We start from the raw sequence: 7,358 nt of genomic DNA on the forward strand, positions 1-7,358 counted from the left end.
ACAATTGAATTTTAAAGACTTGACATCAGTATTATCCCCTGAGTGCACTCTTTACCTTCCTGTACTTGGTGTTGAGAAATGTGAAGAAATAAGTTGCATGTTGTTGAAATGTTCCTCTACGTCTGGTGTCTGGTTCCATAACGCCACACTAAACCTTCCTGTTGTCCTTTGGTCAAATTTGACCCGTTCCCAAATGATTTCATGTCAGGTTAAAGATTTATTTTACGTTACTGCCAGCAAAATAACATCTGCTTGTATAAACGAGAAAATAATTGTGATCACGTTCATTACCTTTTGGATTTATTGAATGAATAACATCTGTTACATTTTTGGATCATTTTTTCCTTTTTCATCTCAGAAAATAGGTTAGATTTTTGAGTAATAAGGTCTATTGATCATCGTTTTAAAAGAGAAGGGTAAAACTTCTGGTAATAAGTAGGAATACAGTTGCCTTACAATGTGTAACATGCTGTAGATTTGGATGATTTGTTGGACTGACTCTCTGGCTCAAGGACACTCCAGCAGCGGGGCGTCCGGCCTGTTGTGACACTTCAGTCCCATTAGTCTCCTGCAGCCCTGTGTGCAGCCTGCAGGGTCTGAAGTGGAGTCGGACCTCTTTAATAGGCTGACAGCTGCTAATCCAGGGCGGTGTGCTGTCACATGGGGAGTCAGCTGACCTCCCCCTGCTTTATTACCGGGTGCTTGCCCCTTCAGGCTTCTCTTCTCCATCTGTAGTTTCTCTGTGCCTCCAACCAGGGACGGATTAAGAGTCATTGGGCCCCTGGGCCTGTGACGACGAGAAAAGTCGTCGTCTGCAAAGGCGCCACCACCACCCGAGCCCCACCCCAAGCAGCACCACGCTAACTTCCCCCTCACGTGCAAATCAGCAGCGCTAAAAGCACAGTCGAATTTCAATCACGTGTATCTTGAGGATTTACAACAAGTCAAAGAACCCACATATGCACATAAGTCAAAAAACAAGCAGGCGCATCAGGGCCCCCTTGGCCATTGGGCCCCTGGGCCTGGGCCCGGTAGGCCCGTGCAGTAATCCATCCTTGCCTCCAACAATGCTGTCTCTATGGTGCTTTAGACAGAATGTCACTAAATGTAATACTAAAGCTCTGGGGGAAGGTAATCATGATCTGAAGGGTCATAACGAGGTGTCAAATTGTGATGCTTAGTTAAAAATGAATAGAGGGATGAAGGGACGTCATTTTTCTGAGGTGAGCATCGAAAGGGGCTCCCTCAACAAAAAGCCGATGGGATTCTTCCTTTAAACTTTGGGTTATTGAAGAAAATGACGGTAGCCGACAGGTGCAAACACGCGTCAACGGCCCAAAACATTTCCATTAGAGGAAACAGTTTTAAAACAAACATCTCCACCACCTTGACGAAACACGCCCAGCGTTCACTAAAAGCGCTGCACAAGGGGACACTAAAAAGTGATGCACACAGCTGGGACCTGAGTGGTGTGTGCATGTGTTTTGGCACATTTGTGGTTTTATATTTGCATTGGTTTTGATGCTTCAGACATTCATCAGTGGGGAGTTCACTGACCTCTTTTATGCCGGAGAAGAAAACGATTCACACGTGTCAAACTTTATAACTCCTACACATTTGCTTCATTTTTGCTCACGATTTCTCTGGATAGTCGAGATATGTTTGGTTTCGTTACTTTCTATCCTCTTTAAGTTACTGCTCTTGGTTTTGCAGCACAGTTTCTAAACTATAAGCACAAATGGTCTTCTGTATGCATGCTTGTGTATGTGTGTGTAGCTGCAGAAGATAAAGATGGTCAGCTGGTTTGATAAGCTGTCGGTGTGGCCAATAGCACTGATTGTTTTTGTTTTGATCCTGGATTTTATTTGAGCATCAGGTATTATAGCAGCATCAGAGAATGTACCTTAAAATGCTTAAATTGTAACCAGAAAGAAATGTTGAGATGACATTTTCCTGCTGGATCTCCTCAGCTTCATATCTTCCCTGAATCAGCACCGAGGGTCTCTGGCGCTGCTCTTATCGGGCCCAGCAGCTCCTCCACCGACCTGTGGCCCAATCACACTTCACACGGCTCGGCTAATAGAAAAATAAATTGCCGGGGAGCCAATTCCAACACGATGAGCCACGAGAAGAAAAACCCGGAGCCTGATTCCTCTGAAATAATGAACCCGTAACGCTCGGATCAAGTTATTAAACACTGATGGGATTACTGACCAGATGCAAGGTCAGCGCTCCTCTGCTGTGTGTCAGAACAGGCCAAATATAACACACACACACACACACACAGAAATGAAATACAGTAGTACATGGCACGGCATGATTACACAAATGTCCTCTTTAAAGTGCAACACATTTGAGGTGGTGAAATGAATTATCATTTTTTACTTAACCAGTTAATGAAACATCTCTGTGTGTCTCCGATGGAGGAGTTTCAGGTGAGGGGGGAGTGTGTGGGAGAGAAAGTCCCTCAGAAGGGGACATTTTTAGCCTTTGCAGACCATTTACATGCACTAAAACCTATATAAGGGAAGGAAAAAAAACCAAAAAGCATAACAGGGCCCCTTTAAACCTTGTCCAGACACTAAGTAAATGTTTTTACAACTAATTATATATATTATATATATCTGTTCTGTAATGCCAGTTTATTGTATTTGTATTTCTTCTTTTTATTTATTTTTATGTGCAATGCCTTGCATTCTATTACGGTTCTGCAACACACACATTTCCCAGTTTGGGATTAATAAATTCCTTCTTATCTTACCTTATCTATCTTATCTCATTTGTATATGTATTGGCCTTTCTTCCACACACAAGCCGGGCTTAGGGTCAACCTCCTTCACATTGTGGATTTATCTAGGTGTTGGTTGGCCTTAAAGCTACCACAGTTTGTCTGGTAAAGAGCTTTTCTGTTTTATATCAAAGATCATGGAGGGATAAGTCCAAAGATTTCTTCTTCCGTTTCTTAAAGTGTTAACTTAATATGTAATGTGCAGATTGCCAGTGCATTGTATCTTGCATGTTGCAGGCATAGCAACAAGCTGATTGAGAAACAAACCCTCATAGTGCCTTCAGTATCTGAGGTTGCTTCTAGTCAGTGGACAGATATACGTGGCCACCCGGTGTGCCTGTGATGTTGGATTATACTTCATTTGGAAATATGTGTGGCTGTTTAGCGGCGATATGTAAACCTGAGGCCACCCACCCCGCTGCTGCTGCAGAGGCTCATTAGGCCTCAACACTGAGGGGCCGCTGAGTGTTCACGTGGCTCTGATGGAGCAGTCAATGCTTCTCTGCCTGGTGGCCTCAGACTGCACGGAGAGCCACCCTCTGCTCATGAGACACAAAGGGATCTGAAGGACTTTAAACCCGAGGTGGGATAAAGTCATTGTTAGTCTTTGCCCTCAAGAACCAAGTCTGTTTGTTTCAGCCCAGCTCAAAGGCTGCAAAAAGACACGAGACCAGACGAGTATATAAGAATTAAGAGGAAGGTATATTTTACTGCAACATTTTCAGGTTCATATTTGTAGTAAGTGTCTCCACTGTGACATGTTTACATCCTTTAATGTTCAAAAAGCTCTTTGTTATTCTTATACTGCCTGTGCCTCTGGAGGGAACACAGGGATTTTAGCCTTTGCAGACCATTTACATGCACTAAAAACGATATATATAACAAAACAGGAAAGGAAAAAAACCCCAAAAAGCAGAATAGGGCTTCTTTAAGTCAAGACTGAAGACTTTCCTTTTAGCCGCTGCCTTCTAAACACCTACTTGTCTTATTATATTTGACTGTGTTTTAATTATATTTTCTTTGCCTTTCAATGACAGTTTTTAATCTATTTAAATGTATGGTGAATCCCTTTAATTTGTGAAAGCTATTTGAATTGTGTTGAAATGTGGTACTTAAATAACCTCGACTTGCCTGCAGAAACAAAACAAAAAATACGACAAACTATTATAAAATATCTCCTTTCAGAGACGATTGGAACATGTTTCAGGAACATAAACAAAAATAGCTTTCACTTAAACCCCAGCACGGTCATGAAGCCCATTTTGCACAGTAGTATTTCTGCTCTTCCCCACATGTCACCTGGAGCAGCACTAACTCATAGATGTTGCCAGATGTATTTCAGCCGTGCAGTGAGCAGGATTCTCCAACAGGGGGCAGTGTGCAGCCTCGGCCTCTCTGCTCCCTCCTCAGGATTTAATCATTCGTCAGGCATTATAAGAGAAGCATTTATAGTCATATCCCTGTAATAAAGGAGGTGTCTCTTTTGTCCTTTTTCATTCAACACATTGTCACAACCCACAGCCTTAATCCTGCAAACTGACGGACAGTTGCATCCTGGGAAAAGAGGCGCATGCCATTGTTTGAGTGAGTCAAATCTGTTAAACCCTAATTCTTTTGTGGGCATTTGCATACTCGGAAGCATTCTTTTACTGAAGGGCCAAATCCTCCTTGTGTGTGATGCGAGGCATTTTTAGTATCATTTGTGAAGTATCTACATGCACTATTAGCGCCGCATAATACCCACATATAATACAGAGGCATAATCTGGCAGATAAGGAGGGTTCTTCTAAAGTGTAGCATTACGTTGAGATGAAGCGCCGCAATTTCAGGCAGATTCAAACGGGCTCAAATGTCATCGCAAATGTCAAGTGGCTCTGCAGTGGCAGGATACCGAGATGCCTTTTTACTTTCTTATCGTTTCCATCAGCCGCCTGATTCCTCAAATTTGACGTCCCAGTTGAAAGGAACCGACTCGGCCCGGCCTGCTGCGATGTAATGGGTCTGGTTCTGTAATAAAGACGGGAACCTCTGGCCTCTCCTTCCTCTTCCACCTCTTTCCATTTCTTACCACACTGATTATAGCAGGATGGCTTTCCCACTTCCAGCAGAGTTTCTCCGGACCGCCGATAAACTGTTGGTTATCGGTCTCAGTGTGCTTCACACGGTTACTTTCTCTGCAGGCCTTTTCTCCGCCGCCCTCTGGAGTCCCTTCTGCAGAAGCTCTGATAAGATTGTAGGGCCGAGATGGGAGACGGAGAATCGAGGGGTGAAGCAGAAACTGTGACAAACCTTTAGCTCTCCAAAATGTACCAAACATGAGTTTTATTATCCCAAGTGAAGAAATCTACGTCACAGTTTAGGTGTAATAATCTCGCAGTAAATACAGATTCCAGATTCTTTTTTCAGAGACTGTCTTCTGACATCTTTGGCTCGCTTAAAAGCTAAATACCCTTAATACCTGTCATGGTTTAGCTCTGGGCCATGACAAAGGAATGAGAAAGGGACTTAGGGTAAAGTAAGTGTTTTTATTATCACTAAATACACCTAAACCAAAGGAAAGCTTCCAATATGAAGTTTGTATGTCAGCAGTGTAGGTCTGGAGGAGGGAGCATTATGTACTGGAAAGTGTTGTGTGCCAAAACCAAAGACAAGGCCAACAAATGACCAAAAATAGGCTCTCAGGAAGGAGGTCTGCCAGCAAAGACAGACACTGGATCGGGCCTTTAACCCTGAGGAGGGCAGCCACCAGGTGCTACCTTCCAAGACAACATGGAGGATCATTAAAGGAACACACACTTCAGTGAGAGGGGTACAGCAGGGGTCTTCACATACCCTTAAACACAATTATGTGTTGTGATTGTGCAATGTTGTAATACTGATAAAAGAAATGGTTCCAGAGGAGGTCAAGCTGCACGAACAGACGTCCGACTTCGACACAAGTGACCTCAGAAGGTATCTTGTGAACTATGGGGGTCTTTACAATAACAGATGCTGAGGCTACTCACTGGTCTCCACAGGATGAACCGTAACATCATCATCATTATTCTTAGATTTTAAAGCTTATATCACAAAACAAAGTCCAAATAGGAGCTTTAGACCCATACTAACGCATCGTAGTGGTGGTTTAACTCACTTCACTGTGTTTCTATATTCCGTTTGTGTTGTTGTTGTTTTTTTGAGGTTTTCTTACATACCTTGTTTATTCAGATTACAGAAATGACATATTGAGCAATAACTTCTGCTCTTGTTAGGCAAGAGAATGGCATACATTCTAATCAGTAAGTAAAAAGTGTAAAATAAATCTCCACAAGTAAATGATGTTCCCATTCAGGTTGATAATATTTCAAGCCTCTCAAACTCTGAAGGCATTTACCAGTCGATGTCAGTTAAATCCCTAAGGGTTCAGGGCTTGTGGCTTTAGGGTGGAAGATAGGACTGGGCCGACCGTGTTGTTGTTGTTGTTGTTTTTACTGGTGAATCGGTAGGCTTGTTCTCAGATGCGGAATAATACAATCCATTTATTTTCCTGTTTGTGCATTGTCAAAGTGAAGTCCATTCAACAAACATTCTTTGAGGTATACACGCTTGCGGTAATGCGATCAAAAAAACACTTCCAGGGTCAGACTCACCTGATCAGGTGACATGAAACACCTTAAATACCCGTGTCATAGGGACTCAGACACCCTGTGACACACACAGTGAATAACGCCCAAGTGTGACAGCTTAAAGGTCATGGTCCTGGTTTTGTGTTAATAGTTTCCTGTTGTATCACATTTAGTTTCACTTCCAGTCTGAGTTTCCCTTCTGTGCCTGATTGTGTTCACCTGTTGCCCCTGTGTTTCTCCTCCCCTCTCCAGCTGTGTCTTGTCTTGTGATTACCCTTGTGTATTTGGTTTGCTTTCCCCTTTTGTCCTCGATGTTTCCTGCTATCCCTGTCCGTGTATTGCTCCCTGGTAAGTACTTTGTTGTTTTTCCTTTTTGCTATGTGTCTGTTTACGTGACCTGGTCTGGTCCCCTTTTTGTAATCAGCTTTACTTTAAATAAAGCTTGCTTTTGTTTGAACCCCATACCTGCCTCCCCTGTTCGTTCTACGCTTGGGTCCTTTTCCCCCCTACACCGGGACAGTTAAACACAAACATGAACTCTTTAAAATGGCTCTTACAGTGGAGTGATCATCTAACAGTGCCAGATACACTTTTGACTTGTTACTGTCCAAAACCGAAATCCAACCCTGATGAATCCAGAGCTCAATACGGGGAACTTGTAATCATCCTAACATTTGAATTGAACCTCCTTTTTTTCATGTCAACCTGCTGTGGTTAGTTTGAAGCATACTGAAGCCTTTTTATCCATCCATCTTCTCCCGCTTTTCCGTCAGGGTCGCGGAGGTAACAGCTCCAGCAGAGAGCCCCAAACTTTCCTTTCCCTGGCCACATCAACCAGCTCTGACTGGGGGATTCCAAGGCGCTCCCAGGCCAGCGAAGAGATATAATCCCTCCACCTGGTCCTAGGTCTACCCCTCGGTCTCTTCCCAGCTGGACGTGCCTGGAACACCTCCCCAGGTGGCATC

The sequence above is a fragment of the Eleginops maclovinus genome, chromosome 5 (assembly GCF_036324505.1).
Source record: "Eleginops maclovinus isolate JMC-PN-2008 ecotype Puerto Natales chromosome 5, JC_Emac_rtc_rv5, whole genome shotgun sequence".
Lineage (NCBI taxonomy): Eukaryota > Metazoa > Chordata > Actinopteri > Perciformes > Eleginopidae > Eleginops > Eleginops maclovinus.